Raw genomic sequence first — 18,236 nt, forward strand, 5'->3', positions numbered from 1 at the left:
CTTTGAACCCATTATTACTGACAAGTGGTGTCGATAATATATAATGAATTAGTCGAAAAGTAAGAGAGCATGCTAATCTGAGTATTCAAGTCCAATCAACATTTTTTTTGATACGACGTAGACAGAAGACCGCTCTTGACGTTGTAGAAGTCAGCCAAGTATTGTCAGCGTCAAAGATTTCTGCGGTGCCTGGCAAATGCTATTGTTCGTCACTCCTCTTGCCCTGTTGCGATAGCTGCTCTTAATTCGGTTTAGACTGCTCATGCCAAGATTGCTTTTCTAGTTTTTTTCTCAGCGGGACATACTAAAAACACTGACACCGTTTCATTTTTCACCGCTTACGGGTCCCCCTATTTGAGAACGGTGCTTTCAGAGTCACCGATGCTTGAGAGTGCACAGTATCAGCTTCTGCCCCACTGTGGGGCGCTAGTTTCTTATGGTATTTGAGCTGGTATTTAAAAACTAAATTATTTGAATTGACAAATCCTGCATGAATTAAACGATGATGCATAGATCATTTATGATTGAATTTAAGCATTACCATGCGCTAAGGTGAATATTGCTGTAAACAGATAGCAAACAACACTTTCGCTCTAAGGAGTCCTTTAAGCACCTGGAAAAAAGTTCTCTTGTGGTCCAATTTTTTTCGCCTAAAGACATAATGACTTCCCACAATGAACTATGTCAAGTGAAAGCAGATGTAAGGTATATGTAAACTGGTAGCATAACTTCTATAGAATTCCTTATATCAAGTAGTTGGTGGATGGTTGCCACCACCTCAATCTACGTATGTAGAAGAGAACTAACAACAAAGAAAAAATAAGAAAAGTATTACGTCACAACCTCAAGCGGTAGCGACGTCATGAATTTGCTCTACATGGCGCGATATTAGAAGTTTTCTTCATTGCTTACCTTCAACGTGCTGCTATTATTACGCAATTTTTTGTGCTTCTGGCTGGCTAATTACGTGCGTGAAAAACAGATACACCAACCACCAACACGAGTGAATGAAGAAACAAGGTGGTTTCATTAGCCAAAGGGTGTACTTGCTATTTACACCTAAAACTTAGCAGATAAAACGGTGACACAAATGTTCACGAGCACAATAGCATAGCAGTTCCAAAACTCACGTCACCCAATGGTGAAAATCTACTGCAGCGAAAGAGCACCGAGGAAAATATCGTTTTGGCAACCGTAGAGTACAGTGTCTCGTTGCTTAGTGTGTCGCATTCACAGTCACCAAAGCCGAGGGCACACCGGTCATGCGTCAGCGAAAACAGTCGGTCGTCGCAGAAGCAGCTATCTCTGCATTGTTTGAGCTGCTTCAGCCAGCTCTGAGTTGTCAAGCCAGGGAACAGCACATAAGCAAAGAAATAAGCAACAGAAGCATACACACGACATTACCCCGCAAAAGTTCCCAATCCCTTGTTGACCCGGTAATGCGCCAAACTAATCTCAAGCCGTGATAGCAGATTGCCTGGATTCGCCCCCTCTTAATTATGGCACTTGACCAAAATAATCAGGTGATGAACCATTTATTTGCGCCTCAATCCTAGGCGGGCGTTTATGCCTACGGCAATAATTTTTCGACGATTTTCGTACCACATGTCATGATTCATATAATTTTATCCCTGCCGATGCGTGCGAAATGGAAAAAAAAATGTTGAGAAAGCTACTGCAGCTTCTTTTCACTTTTTCATTTTATATGCATGTGCCGACCCAAGACTTTATCTAATGTGGAAAGTCATTCTGCTTTTAGTGGAGAAAATCTTTACCACAGGCTTAATCGGCAAATTAATCATATTTGGGCGACCTCAATAAACTTTGAGTTGGGAGCGTCCGCCTGGCTCATCGTTTTTCAAGGCGAAGCATTTTCTTGCGTACTGCAGGCACTTTGAGCATCTATCTATCTATCTATCTATCTATCTATCTATCTATCTATCTATCTATCTATCTATCTATCTATCTATCTATCTATCTATCTATCTATCTATCTATCTATCTATCTATCTATCTATCTATCTATCTATCTATCTATCTATCTATCTATCTATCTATCTATCTATCTATCTATCTATCTATCTATCTATCTATCTATCTATCTATCTATCTATCTATCTATCTATCTGGCTATATATCCGCCTTGCCTGGGTGCTCTGGTGACCACGCCCTTAATTGGAGTGAAGCAAAATTAGTACGGGAGGCTAAGATGGTATGCAAATAATGACCCCGCTCGTCATGATATGTATAATGTCTGAATCCCATCACGTACCTCGTCAAGCTCTTTCGGCCAGACTAGTGGCACATACCCGAATACCAATTATGGCTATATGCCACAGGTATGCGGGTATGTGCCCCATGTGACTGACACTTTATATTCGCTCAGGAATGGCGAGAACATGGAATGAAATGAAAAAAAACTATTTCAGTCCCGCAGGATGCGCTTAGCGTGTAGCGGGCGTTTCCCACGTAGGGGCTGACAGGGAGTACCTCACGGCCGCTTCGTGGGCCTGCTGGATGGCCCATTGCCGGTCATACATGGGTACTTTTACGCGTGAGCGTTAAGAAAAAAGCTTACACGAAGGGCTTTGTCCTTCAAACGCAAAAAATGATAGCCAATTCTCCAGCAGCAGTCGAACCGCAGCATTCAGAGTGACAATTGGGTGTTGTTCTACCACAGAGCGACAACAGGTAAGAGAACTACTTTTCAAAAAGATTCTAGTGTTCGTGAAACTTTCATTCACAGGCCTCCCACAACATCAATTCTCAAGGCACGTGAAGTCTAGCTGCCAAGTTTTTTGTTTTCTTTCTGTTTTGTTGTGTACTTTCTTATTTCAATTTATTGAACAATTACCAACACGCCCAAACAATTTTAGCACACTTTTTCAGAAATACGTCCAAAAATAAAACATGAAATTTAATAAACTTGCGAAACTGTTTCCTTCATTCTAGCAAAGTAACGTACTTCTCCCCCAGCGAAAATGCAATCACACTTTAATATTTCTCGAGTGCCATATGTCACACTTTCTCAACCAACTCCCTGATGGGTCATGGTCTCTTGTCTTCAGTCAATGTCAGTGTGCATTAGACAAGTATAAGTACATTCTAATTCATTGTTTGCAAGCTGTACATGTGACTCGGCATGGAATGGTTATGTCGCTTAAATTTTTCCATAAAACGTCTCAATTTTAAGTTACTACACTTAAGAATTTAATTAGTTGCAAAGACGAAAGTGAGTGGTGAGTTTTTATGAGCCAAAACCACTAGCTAATTACGTGGAACGCCGTGCCGAGGAACTCCGTATTATTTTGACCACCTCCGGTTCTTTAGTACCCAGCTACATCTATCTATCTATCTATCTATCTATCTATCTATCTATCTATCTATCTATCTATCTATCTATCTATCTATCTATCTATCTATCTATCTATCTATCTATCTATCTATCTATCTATCTATCTATCTATCTATCTATCTATCTATCTATCTATCTATCTATCTATCTATCTATCTGTCTGTCTGTCTGTCACGCAAATAAGAATAATTTACCGATTAAGCCCGTTATAAAGATTTTCTCCACTAAAAGCAGAATGGCTTTCTACATTAGATGAATTCTTCGGTCGGCACATGGATCAAAAATGAAAAAGTGAAAAGAAGCAAGGTGGAGTGCACGAAGACAGGAGTCTTCGTGCACTCCACCTTGCTGAAATGTGGCCGCCATGGCCAGGAACCACCCGTATTCTCGACATTGGCAGCGTGCCACCTTACTTGCTATGTAAGCACGAAGGTGGTGATGGGGGGGGGGGGCTATAATTACAACCTATAAGTGGAATGAAAAGTTGTACATCGTGCCAATCGTCCGTTTTCATTGCACTGGTCTGTACTTTTAAAGATGATAATTTTTTCTTCGGAAGCTTTATTGGAAAATTTTGCTGTGTCTCCCGTCTTCCTGTTTGTCTGTTTGGCAAGCGATTAAGCCACCAAGCGAAAGTTTAAGCCCTTCCTCAACGTCCAGCAATCTTGTTTTGGCGGCTGTGTTCGTACTTGTGAACATTGTCAATCAAAAGCAAAATACGCATATTTGAAGTGCAACAACAACACGTAAGCACTAGGTAGTGTTTATTTATTGAGAAAGTGCATATATAGGCAATTCTGAAATCAACAGTGTTTGTTACACTGCGCTAAAAGGCGACACAATGAGCGAAAAAGCGCGTAATTCCAGCACTTCACTAAAACGACAACGGGCTGCCACCAGTGGCTCAGCTTTCTACGAAAATTTTCCTTCGTAAAATTACTGCCAGATGGCGTCATTATGTCACACAGTGCCTCCAGACCAAAAAATATTGTCTTTCCGCGACCTTCGCTGCAATGCACGCCGATACGTGGGCGGTGTTTTATCGTGTGTACTCGAGATATTATGAGGTTGTGGCGATCACTTTTACGCAAGACATTTTTTGTTTTGATCTCGGTCTGAGTTTTTTTGATAGATGCGAAGCATTTGTTTTGCATCCTGCAAGCCATTTTGGCGCCTATCTGCGTATCTATCTATCTTGGTACTTACGTTTGGGTGCTTTAGTGATTATTCTCTTAAACTGGCGTGAACAAAAATTTGTACAGGAGGGTACGATGGGTTGATGAATATGACGTGCTCGTGAGAAGATGAATAATGTCACAATCGCATCGTGTACTTCGTCAAACACTTAGCCTCAGACAGAGGCACATACTAGCTGGCTGGTATACGCTATTGCTTCGTGTTTATGTGGCACAAGTCATTCACGCTTTGTATCTACTCAGGAACGGTGAGAACACATGAACAATTTCAACGCGTGAGCCTTGCCCGGCCGCGGTGGTCTAGTGACTAGGTACGCGACTGGTGACCCACAGGTCGCGGGTTCAAATCTCGGCTGCGGCGGCTGCATTTCCGATGGAGGCGGAAATGTTGTCGGCCCGTGTGCTGAGATTTGGGGGCACGTTAGAGAATTACAGGTGGTCGAAATTTCCGGACCCCTCCACTACGGTGTCTCTCATAATCATATGGCAGTTTTGGGACGTTAAACGCCACAAATGAATGAATAAATGAATTAATGATTGAATGAATGAAGGAAGGCGCCAGCATTAGGAAAAAGCTGACATCAGCAGCGTTGATCCGACGAATGCATAGAATAAATCTCTGGGTCCCCGCAGGAACCAAAGCCCAGCATTCTCCGTGAATTAAGCATTATACCGCAGAGCCACGCCAGCTCTCAGAAATCGTTTTTAAAATAGACCCTAATGTTCGTTAAACGTAACTTGTGCCTGCAGAGCTAGTTATTCAATTTTATAAATGTTACATTTATACTCCTATAATGTAGCCATCATGTCGGGTTCATGCCAATTGTAGTAAGTGTTATGCGCTGATGTTGATTTAAATAGCTGTGTCCACGGCTACCATTCTCGCAAGCACCAGCGCTTCATATCAGCTCATTACTTCTTGTGTTGCTAATAGTCATATATCAGTTGGTATTGTTGCGCAAGTACAAACAACTAATTATATAAACATCGGCAACTGTTCAACAAACATGTGTGTGCCACATCGTTACGTATATTAGGCGTCATTCCATAACTTGTTGCTCAATTAAAAATTTGTGAGCACTGTCACCTTCCCCCTGCATGTTTCGTATGACGTCGATTCCCATGGTACATGGAATCTGCCGAATCGTTTTGTATAAGGGTTCATCTTACTTGATAAAATTGATTTGTATTAGCAGTTTCACACACAGTATGCTCTGTGGAGCAGTTGCTCTAGATCCTCAAGTAAGTTCAATAGTCGTGCAGTTGCTAAAGCCAGACATTTATTCTGAAAAAAAAAACTATCCGAATTGCAGTTAGGGGTGCCTTTGTGCAAGACAAGTGCATGCAAATGTACTGTCAGAGTTGTAATGCCCGAAATGAGGACCTTCGATTAGATTGAAATGTTTGAAATTGGCATTCATGCACAAAAGAGTGTTGTGCTTGAGTTGCCGCTTCATTTATTTGTATGCTTTTTTGTCAAACACTTCGACATTTTGTAAGAAAGCCCTTCTCTCATTTTATGGCAGTCTACAAAGCAATAGGTGAGATCGTAATGTTGATTTACGTACCTGACTAAACACAGCCGCACAATACGATTGCAGCGTTCACCATCCTTCAAATCGTGATGCGCATAGTGTTTCAAAGTAAGTTATTAAAGCCGGGGTGAATCCTGGGTAATCTGTCATTGGCACTTTCACGCTCAGCTGCGAGTGCTAAGCCGAGCGTGGGAGAGAGCCTTGATAAATCTAAGTAGGTCAGAGAGAAGCATAATGAATAAGAAAGGAGTTTAGGCCATACCTTCTATAGTCTAGAATGACGTTTCCTCTGAAAAACAGAGGAAGCGTCAAAGCAGTGACGAGGAATCTCGGAATAGGTAAAAACCTACGGGACAAGAAAGGCAAAGTAGCTAACAATATGAATAGAATAGTTAAAATAGCAGAGGAGTTTTACATAGATCTGTACAGTAGCCGGAACAACAACGACGGTAATATAAGAACTAGCAGTAACCCAGATGGCATCTCACGAGTAATGATAGAAGAAGTCAGAAAGGCTTTGGAGAGAATTCGAAGATGCCAAGCTTCTGGTGAGGATCAGATAACAGCAGATCTACTGAAAGACGGAGGACAGATTGTGTTAGAAAATCTAGCCACCCTGTTTATGAAGTGTCTTCTGACGGCAAGAGTAGCAGAATCTCGGAAGAATGCTGACATTTTAATAGATAGGAAAAAAGATATCAAGGACTTGAAGATATACAGACCGATCCGCTAGCTCTCCGTAGTACACAAGCTATTAACAAAGGTAATTGCTAGCCGAATTAATACATTGAAATTCAATCAACCAAAGTAAAAAGCAGGATTTTAAACAGGCTACTCAACAATCAACTACATACATTCATACTATTATTCAGGTAATAGAGAAATGCTCAGAATACAGCCAACCACTATACATAGCTTTCATAGATTACGAGAAGGCGTTTGATTCAGTAGAATAATCAGCAGCCATGCAGACACAGCAGAATTAGGGTGTTGACGAAGCATATATAAACATCCTGGAAGAAACATACAGGGGATCAACTGCTACTATAGTCCTCCATAAAGAATGCGACAGAATAGCAATCAAGAAGGGTGTAACACAAAGGCATTCAATCTGCCCAATGTTGTTTACCACGTGTTTACAGCTGATGTTTAGAGGCCTGGAATGAAACGAGTTGGGACAAGAGTTAATTGAAAGTACCTTAGTAGTAACCTGTGCTTCGCCGATGACATTGCATTGCTTAGTAACTCGGGGGACGAATTGGATATCATGATTACTGAATTAGACAAGGATATCAGAAAAGAAGACCTTAAAATTATTGTGCAGAAAACGAAAGTAATGTACAACAAGCTTGAAAGAGAACAGCGCTTCGAGATAAGTAATAGGACTCTTGAAGTTGTAAAAGACCGTGTATACTTAGGGCAGGTAATAACCGCGGAGCCGAACCACGAGATTGAAGTAACTAGAAGAATAAGAATGGCGTGGAGCGATTTCTGCAAGCACTCTCAAGTCATATCTGGTAGATTGCCACAATCCCTCAAGAGGAAGGTGTATAACAGCGGCATCTTCCCAGTACTCAGCTATGGAGCAGAAACCTGGAGATTTACAAAGAGGGCTCAGCCTAAATTGAGGACGACGCAGTGAGCGATAGAAAAGAAAATGATAGGTGTAACCTTAAGAGACAAGAAGAGAGCAGAGTGGATAAGGAAACAAAGCGGCATTAAGAATATCATAGTTGAAACGAAGGAAAGGAAATGGACAAGTGCCGGGCATGTAGCGCGTAGGCAGGATAACCGCTGGTCAATAAGGGTTACTGACTGGACTCACAGGAAAGGGAAGCGGGTTAGGGGGAGACAGAAGCTTAGGTGGGCAGATGAGATTAAGAAGTTTGCCGCTATTAAGTCGCAGCAACAAAGACAGGACCGAGTTCACTGGCTGAACATTGGAGAGGCCTTTGTCCTACAGGGAACATAGACTGATGATGACAATGATGAGGATGATGAGAGTGATGATGATGATAGTATGGAAGGCGTAGGTTGAGCCAGTTAGAAAATGAGTACCGATATTGTGATTTCATAAGAGGGTTGTGACTGCAGTCGCGTCACTGAAAAATGAACAGTGAGCCACTGAGCCTAATCAGTCCTTCTGCAAACAAAAAAGTTATATGTGACCAGTCGGTTTGGAGTGTATTGAATATGCGAGTATGGTATGACTCTATATTGCTTGTCGGTGGAGGACTGGATGTTGGATCAAAGTATGTAAAATTTGAGATTGTCTGAGGTGTAGCCTGCTATATTAAAATGTTGTCTCTCTTTTGTTTTGACTGAAGAAAAAGGTACGATGCATATACACACAGCCTGGAATAAAACTGCACTTGTCAAAACGTCGGCTTGAAAACACAAACCTTGTTTACGTATATTTTAAAGGCAACATTTTACATGTTTGTATAGTACTTTTGACTTGAGCATTCCAAGCAGCGCACTCGAACTTCTCGCCTGGCTGTAGGTAATCAGGTGTTCCAAAAGCGACACTTGATCAGCCTCTCAATATGGCCTTCAGAAGAAGGCTTAGAACTTCGGGGTGCAAATCGTAATACAGGTTCACTATGCGCACTATTTTGTTGTTCTTTGCGAATAGAATGCGGCTGACCATATTGTGCTGTTAGATTTTGCTGAGGCAATTCACACAGAAGCCAGCGCACTATTTTCTTTGGAGCGACTGTGCTTAGGAAAGCGCCGTGTGTCACAGCAGTTATGCCTAATATTTAGGTGGCTTTTCGTTAACTATATTAAAGAGATACATCATTTTTGCTCTTCGTTCATGGCAGCAGACAAGACTGTATGAATATTACATGTTGCCTAATTACAGAACTTTTGCAACAAACGCTTAAAATATTCTGTTTTCTGATTACTTCCGCCTTATCCTTTCACTTTGTGTGAACCGCTTATGGGCCATATCTTAATGCACAAAATGTTTATTTCAATCGCCAGTAAATATTGTGATAAGCAAGTCAAGCAGACACTTGAAACGACCTTTTCACTGTTAGAGCCATCGTTGATTCCCCAGATTGTACGTTGCGGGCTGTCGTAATTCACTGTGTTTTTTTCCAGTGCTCTACAAGAGCTCCATAGGTGCCCCTGTACGAGATTACGGTTTATTTATTTATTTATCTAATTATTCAATTATTCAGGTGTAATGACACCGCATGTGACCTGGACTGTAAGACCAAGTACGCCAATGATACAGAATACAAGGGAGTGGCAGGACACTGCAAGAAGAAAGCGTGCGTCTGTACGCACGTTGTCCGTGAGTATCGCTGCAGTTCTCGTAGCCAATGAAATTCAGTGTAGTTTTATGAGAAGACTGGCTCTTCAATTCATAATTGTGACTTGGGCACAGGTATGCATGCATGAAATCTTAGATCAAAATACTGCCTCAAATAGTGCTAATAAACGTCAAGCTACGGGCTTCGTGTGAAACGTTTGCAATAACAGTGCAAATCTTGACAGCGCAAATGGGGAGTCCATTCAAGATGCGTACTAACCTTCAACTGAACTTTTCGTTAAGCAAACTGGGAATGCGAGAACAAACAAAAAACAAAGAATGAACTATAAAGTTTCTTAAAATCAACTAGAGGTGACCCTGGCTCTGCAATCGTTCAGTGACCATGGAAATGATGGGTAGTACGCGGATTTGCCTAGTATTCGTGCTTGCAGTCCTCGAACGCACTTGTGGCTTCATTTATTACTGTCTTTTTGTTTTGTTTCGAATGAAAAAACGAATGATTATAAACTTCGTGACCCAATTGCAAATGGAATGACTAAAAGAATAAAATGGTGAAGTGCAACCGCTGAACATTCGTTCATTTTTGTTTCGTGAGAAAACAGCACTAAACCACACAAACACACACGAAGCTATAAGTACGAAGATTAGATAAATCCGTGTACTTATATCATTTCCATGCTCACTGAAGCGCCATGCGTTGCAACTCACATAGACGCCAGCGCCAGAGTTCACCTATAGTGTATATATAAGAAACTCTAAGTGAAGAACCACCCAGCATGAGTGCTCACTAACTTTGCTTCTTTGTTTGTTTTCCTACAATGTAAAAAGCACATACCCACTTTGGGGGATTTGGCATGAGTGTGAAGTTGAGGCTTTTAAGTCTTATTTTATGACTATTATGTGATAAAAGCAATAAAGAAATATAATCGCAAGTGTTGTAACTTTGCCTTCTCAAACAGAGCAGACTCCGTTCATCATCATTGCGAGTGCTCCTCACGAGCTGCTGCTCGCTCGAGGGCACAAAGCCATTGTTTTTATCTAGTATTGTTTCATTATAGAGCGTTCCTTTTGGATGTGCTATTATCCATTCCTGCACGAAAGCCAGGTAGCCGGCGGACCTCGAGGTCGATCACATGGTGCCGAAACCCAACGAGATCATCGAAACTACGCCAACCTCAATAATTCAAATTGTCGCTCTGTGGCCACTGAACTTTTGCGCATAGTCCTGGGTACAGACTAAACCATGGAACAGCTGATCCGACAATGCAAGTGCCTCCGTTCACAACTGCATGCACTCATACAAGAAGCAGAAGGCCTCCTATGGGAACATGAGCTGTCGTCATCACAGGCCAGCATTTCAATTGACTGAGTTAACGCGATATACGGAGAGATAATGAAGATCGATGACAGCACACTAAATGAGACGCCCAATGAGCTGATCGAGACAGCAATGATACACGCCACCAGTTATGGAGACAATATTGTGACGCTGACGTCAAAGATTTGCTTTGCTACTCAGAACAATCATACGTCCCAAGTCTCGCGCCCGACGATCAACCAGGCTTCCGACCGTTTCTGGTCGCGACTGCCGCAACAACAGCTACAGAAGTTTGATGGCAGACGACAGCAATGGTATTGATTTTGAATGCAGTTCGCGACGGCAGTACATAACAACGACGACCTTTGCGCTGCCGACAAGTTTAGGTTCTTCAGCATGCTTGAAACAGGACCTGATGCCGCAGCCATATCCGGACTTCAAGCATCTGGCAAGTGCTATGAAGATTCAGTGAATACCCTCAAGAGACGCTGTGGAGATGAGAAGATTATCATACAGCAACATCTTTGAAGCCTCTTCGATCTCCAGCCAGTTTTATCATCTTCAAGCACCACGGAACTCCAAGAGCCCCATAACCTTGTTCGAGTCCACGCAGAGTCTGAAAACGCTTGAAACAAGACCTGTCACCTACTTCCCTATGCTACGGGAAATTCTCTTACGTGTCATGCCATCACACCTAATGCTGAAGTTTCATGAGAGCCACAAGACGACGACAATAATCACTGCGGTATCCACAATGCAAGCACAAAAGGACTCAGAGGACATAACAAGCCAAATAAAGAACTACAAGATCTTCTGGACCTTCTCGAACATCAGCTTTACTGCCAAGAAACTTTGGCGACATATGCGTCCTCAAGAAGGCCAGAAATCTACCAGAAAACTGGAGGGATGTCGAGAGAAGTTTGGCATCATACCATGTCATTAACAGCGTCTTTAATGACATCAAAGCATAGTGGTGAGGTCCGTGAAAGCAAAATTACGTTGGCAGAAAAGAAAGAAATGCTCAACAAGACAGGGCGACGATTTCGATGTTTGAGGCAAGGGCATATGACAATAGATTGTAGAGGAAACCAAAAATGCGACAGATGTCGTCGACGACGTGTAACATCTATGTGTGACCAAGACTTCCCGAAGAAGGCAGAAGAAACCACAGTGACAGCAGTCTACTTCCTGAGGGAACAAACAAACCTCAATGACAGGCTCGCTGCGTACATCGACAGAGTGCGCGAGTTGGAAACTGAGAGTAGCAGGCCCACGAAGCAGATTATGACGATCCAGGAGACCCACACTCGTGAAGTGACCAGCGTCAAGAATATTTACAAAACAGAACTGTCCGAAGACTGGCGGGCCGTCGACGACACGGCCAACGAAAGAGCCAGGCTTCAACTAAAAGCCAAAAAATGGCAGACCAGCGCCGATGCTCTGCAGGCAAAGCTGAACAAGAGAAGCGAGAGTGGTTCACAGCAGAGCGACGTGCGACAACTTTGTAGTTTCAGGTTCTCGACCCTCAAGGACGCCTGAACCAGGCTTCGACACAGCTTAAGGATGCCGAGAATGAGCGGGATGACCTTGCAAAAGAATTGGAGCGAGTCAAGAAGGAGTTTCAAGATCAGATCATTGTTGTACAGACCTCAGCAACCGTGCCAAGACGCTGAATGAGCAGTTCGACTTCCAGAAGTTCCTTTATAAAAAGGAACTGGAGGAAGTGTGCGTTGTCAAACAGACCGAAATGACAGATGTCAATGGGCGTCTGAAGAAAAACTACGAGCCCAAAGTGGCCGACACGCTGCAGGAACTTCAAGAGCAATATGAATAGCAGATGCAGCTGAACCGGGAGAAAGTGCAGATTGTCTGCAAGACCAAGATGCGTGATCTACAGGAACTGTTTGACCGACGCTCTTCAGACTCTCCTGTCACACGTTATGAGCTACACACCTACAAGGCTCGCCTGGACGGTGTTAAATCTCGCATCGCTGAGCTAGAATTTCTAAACGAGTTCCTGTCATTGCGTGTGCGGGACTTGGAGCAGCTGCTCTGGAGCAAGAGCGTGACTGGAACACCCAAGCGATGATGACAAAGGATGATAAAAGTGAAGACCAGCTGAACCGCCTCTTTCAGAAGCGAGAAGAAGACTTGCAAACATTTTGGAAACGTTGGCAAAGGAAATATCTGGACGAACTGAGAAACTTTGCCATCAACAAAGCTAAACGCACTGAATTGCCGAAGGAAGGAATATTAGTTCTTATTGGAGACAGACAACGCCCTCGGCAAGTTTGGGCGATAGCAAGAATAAAGTACCTGCATAACGAACGCGATAGGAAAGTTCGCTCCTCTTCCCTTTAGTTGCCGGGCGGAGCAAAAGTCAAATGCTCGGTTCAAAGGCTCTACGCACTGAAAGTAGAGTGACTTCATTTGTTGGGCCAGTTAAGGTGTTGTAACTTCGTCTTTTACAAAGAGCAGACTCCATTCATCATCATCGCGAGTGCTACTCATGATTTGCCACTCGCTTGAGAGCACGAAGCCATCAGATTTTTAATTATTGTTCCATTAAAGAGCGTTCATTTCGGACGTGACGCCTCTCTCTCCTGCACGACAGCCAGGTAGCCAGCGGACGTCGAGGTCCATTACAGCAAAATCCCGTACACGCTAAATTTAGACTACTAATATGGTTTTCAGCTTGTAGTCTAGACTGCCGTGTGAACCTGATTGGAACCATTTTGAAGAACACAGTTTGGTTTAGCTTGTTGAAATGACCAAGAATTTTAAATACCAGATATAAATGGTACTCGTTGAAGAGCTATAAATAAATGACAGACGGCATCAAAGGCATACCTGTGGCAGTATACAAAGCTTGAGGCACTGAAGCTTGACGGATTTTTCCCTGATGTGGTTAAGCCCACTTTTTGAAGAAATGTTAGGAGCTGTGGAGTTCTAATACGAAAATATTTTCGACAGTGATGCTTAATAATTTCTGGGTCTTCGCAGAATTGGTCAGACCAGCCCTCTGCAAGTGAAAGTTTATGGGAGGGGGGCACGGCATTGAGATCTAGTGATCGTCACTTCTGAATCTCGAGATAGCCTCCACTGCGACTTCCATGGAAATTTTAAGTGCTTATATTCGCTTCGCGTGGTTATTGCTTCAGTATAATCTGTGTTAATAGCTAACCTACTATACCTGATTGCCTCCCTTAGATTGTTAGTGTTCGTTGCTCTCTTTCTTCTGAGGGCGAAATCTCTGACGTGTCTCTTTCTATCTTGGTCCTCAGTTTGCACACCAGACAAATGCACGGCTTCATGTAACGCCAAGCATGCTGGAACGCATAACCTGCAAGCCAAGTGTGACCAATACGTCTGTCGCTGCACATGGGCAGTGTGTGAGTATATACAGATGTGAAAGCTTCGTTCTTCAGATATACAACAGCCACTCGTAACATTTTGGCTTTCCTGCCATCGTACTATAGCGGCAAAGTTACTCGCGTGTATGAATACCAATGTCATCTGTGCATGCGCCCTTAAATCCAATTTATCATGGTCATCGCGATAGTGTGATAGTCATGCTTGCTGGTCATATATGTAGTTTATGTAATTGCAGTTACGGTCACCAAAACAGACTATTTTATCATCACAGGCCTGTCAAAATTTATTGCGATAACAAATGTACGCCTGCTTTTTGCCATCAACGTCATGGTCTCTAGCATGCCTCGTGTATATATATATATATATATATATATATATATATATATATATATATATATATATATATATATATATATATATATATATATATATATATATATATATATATATATATATAGGGCCCCTCTTCATCTTGTAGTGATGAAGAGGGGCCTCAGCAGAATTCCTCTGCACCTCAGAAGGGCATTGCCATCACCATAAGCTCGTGCTTGCTGCGCTTGGCTGGCCGCTCCTGACTGTTTCGCCTTCTGCGTTCTGCTTCGCAAATAAACCCCGTTACAAGTGGTAAAGTCTTCTTGGTTTCGATCAATCTGGAGCTTCGGAGTCGCATTTTATGGTTCATTAGGCCTACCGACGCAAGCGCCACTCCAACTCACCAGCACTGCCTACTGTCCTCTGCGCCTGTTCTCTGCGTCTGCGAGATCCCCCTCATTTCTCAGGTACAGAAGACAAGGACGTTGATGACTGGATCTCTATGTACGAGCGAGTGAGTACTCACAACAAATGGGATGACACCGCCAAGTTGGCCTACGTCTCCTTCTACCTATCAGACGTGGCCAAGCTGTGGTTCATAAACCACGAAGTGGAACTCCTTGCGTGGTCCGTCTTCAAAATGAGCCTCACACAAGTTTTCGAATGGCCTGGGGTATGCAAACGCCGTGCCGAACAACGCATGCATACTCGTTCCGAGCAGCTTGGTGAGAATTTCACAAGCTATATTGAGGACGTTCTGGACCTTTGCAAGCGAGTCAACGGGTCGATGCCGAAGAACTTAAGATCAAGCGCATCAAAAAGTGTGTTGAGGATGATGCTTTCAAAATGTTGCTTTCTAAGAGTCCTCGCACTATTGTAGAACTGACCAAGTTATGCCAGAGTTTCGACGAGTTGCGCAGGCAACTTCTTACCACCCGACGTCCCTCGGTGCACGACGAGTCTTTGTCCAACCTGTCCACCCTTGGCACAAGAGAAGACAATGCCCCTCTTCTCTCAAAGATCCAAGAGGTAATCCGCGCTGAGGTCGCTCGTCAACTCTCTTTGATGTCCTGTGTACCCGAACAACCACGCAGATGGACGTCTACACTCTGCACCTTATTTCAAGGCCAGGTCGCACAAGGTCTTCCTTCCGCCCGTGAACCACCGCCAGTCGCCGCACCTCTCACGTACGCCGAGGCCATTGCTCGACCTCGACAACCTGCGTTCCAGCCGGCACCTATGTATTTGCCGCCGCCCTTTTCACCGCCGAACTATTCACCGCCGCCTATGCCGATGCCACATTGGCCGCAGTTTTCTGCCCCCCCCCAGCCGCAAGTCAAAGTCTACTCCGACCAATGGCGGACCTACGCAGACCTACGACCAATGGCGGACGTTGCTTGTGGCGGTGTTGGCCACGTGAAACGTTATTGTCGTCGTCGCCAGGCTGCTCAGAACATTCGACGAATGCCCTTTTTCGACCCTCAGTTTTCTTCTGCGCATTCAAGGCCTTCTTCCTCTTCCTTTCCCTCTGATCGTCCACTCGGCCCCACCCACCGCCACTCATCTCCACGTCGACGTTCGCCTTCCCCTATGCGTCGCCGTTCCAGACCCACCGATCAGGAAAACTGACGGCCGCAGTTTCCGAGGCACGAAATGCATCCCCGTCCCCATGCACAAGTCCTCACCCATGTCCAGCTAATGCCATTGAAGTGTCAGTCGATGCTATCGTCGTTATGGCACTTGTCGACACCGGAGCTGCTCTATCCGTCCTTTCTGTCCGCCTGTGCCGCAAACTCCACAATGTTCTGACGCCATTACCTGGTCTCTCTCTCAGAACAGCTAACGCACAAAGTGTAGCGCCTCTCGCAGCCTGTACTACACGAGTCGTCATCGACAGGATTGTGTGTATTGTGAAATTCGTAGTGCAGCCCTCGTGTTCCCATGACATAATACTTGTCTGGGACTTCCTTGCGAATAATAATACATTCATTGACTGCTGTCTCACTGAACTTGAGCTGTTCGCACTTCCTGATGTTGGCGCTGTCAAAGCCTCTCTACCGTATTATAAACGCTCTGTTTCTGACGACACCACCGCACCACCGCGCTCTTCTCAGCTGGTGACTGTGTCGTGTGACGCTATTTCCAATGGCGATGTTCTATTTACGCCCTCTGCCTTGTTCATTAAACGCAAATGTTCTCCACTACCCGTGTCTCTCTTTACTCTCCACCAGTGCGTCAGGAAGATGCTCGTGTACAAATGCTAGAGGGGCCTTTACCTTTATTCCACGGTGAATGTCTTGGTCAACGTCTTGGTCAATCAATGTCATGTCTTAATCTTGGTGAATGTCCGATCAACGCCCATCACGTTTTTGACGCTCTGTGCAGTTTACTTTCTACGGACCTCAGCGCACTCATCTCTGACCCTGTTGTTGAACACTCACCCATTGGCGCTTTCCACTGCTCCATCGATGTCGCAACGTCTTCTTCAGAACGAAGCTAGTTGGTCGACCTACGGCAAAATTTTCACACTTCTTTCGACAGCTATGCTTCTGGCCTCAGTCGCACATCAAACATATCTCACAAGATTTACACATAAACTCACACGCCTCTACGGTAGCATCCCTACCGAGTATCAGCGTCGGAGCGCCATGTTATTGATGACCAGGTTGCTGACATGCTGCAGCGGGCCACGTACAGCCTTCTAACAGTCCCTGGGCATCACCGATCGTACTTGTTAAGAAGAAGGACGGCTCTATTCATTTCTGTGTCGACTACTGTAACGCCTAAACAAGAACACCCGTAAAGACATTTACCCATTACCACGAACTGACCATGCCCTTGACTGCTTGCAGGAAGCAGAATACTTCTCTTCACTGGATTTACGTTCTGGATACTCCTGTGAAAGCATATCACCGACCAAAAACAGCATTTTTCACACCTGATGAATTATACAAGTTTACCGTTATGCCTTTCAGCCTTTGTAATGCTCCAGCCACTTTTGAATGATGGACCCTATTTTACGAGGCCTCAAGTGGAACGCATGTTTATGTTATCACGATGACGTTGTTGTCTTTCCCGCTGATTTCAACAGCGATTCAAATCGTCTCGAGTACCTCCTCACAGGCCTTACCGACGCCAACCTAAAACTCAACCTCAAGAAGTGTCGTTTTCGTGCCCGGCAGCCCACCATTCTTGGTCACGTTGTATTGTGGGACGGCATGCTTTTTGACCCCACCAAGCTGCGAGCAGTCAACAGTTTTCCGAAGCCAAAGAACCTAAACGAACTTAGAAGTTTTGTTGGCTTGTAGTCATACTTTTGATGCTTTATTCGAAATTTCACTTCTATATGTGCGCCCCTTACGGAACTTTTTAGCGGAAACAAGGACCTTTCCACCTGGTGGTAACCAGCATACAACGATGCATTCACGAAATTACGCCACCTGCTAACTTCACCACCTATCCTCCACCACTACGATCCGGCCGCTCCCACGAAAATTCATGTTGATGCCAGCGGTGCTGGACTTGGTGCTATGCTCGCGCAACAAGAGGCAGGGTTTGATGAGTATGTTGTCATCTACGCGATACGAACTCTGATGAAAGCCGAGGGAAACTACTCCGTGACCGAGAAAGAGTGTTTAGCTGTTATTTGAGCACTTGGAAAATTTTGCCCCTACTTGTATGGTCATGCATTCGACGTCGTCCCTGATTACATCGCCCTTTGTTGGCTATCCACACTTAAAGACCCTTCTGGACGACTTGCTCGCTAGGCACTCATATGTCAGGAGTACGACATCCACGTTATGTACAGATCCGGTCGTAAGCCCACGGACACTGACGCCCTTTCTCGCTCACCCATATCAGA

General features: G+C 44.1%; 1 pseudogene; it reads left to right on the forward strand.

Moving 5' to 3' along the window:
- The first annotated feature begins 11,815 nt into the window (after positions 1 to 11,815).
- Positions 11,816 to 13,719, forward strand: LOC119161947 (lamin Dm0-like; annotated as a pseudogene).
- Positions 13,720 to 18,236: the final 4,517 nt, after the last annotated feature.

This window comes from Rhipicephalus microplus, chromosome X (genome assembly GCF_043290135.1).
Source record: "Rhipicephalus microplus isolate Deutch F79 chromosome X, USDA_Rmic, whole genome shotgun sequence".
Classification (NCBI taxonomy): Eukaryota; Metazoa; Arthropoda; class Arachnida; order Ixodida; family Ixodidae; genus Rhipicephalus; species Rhipicephalus microplus.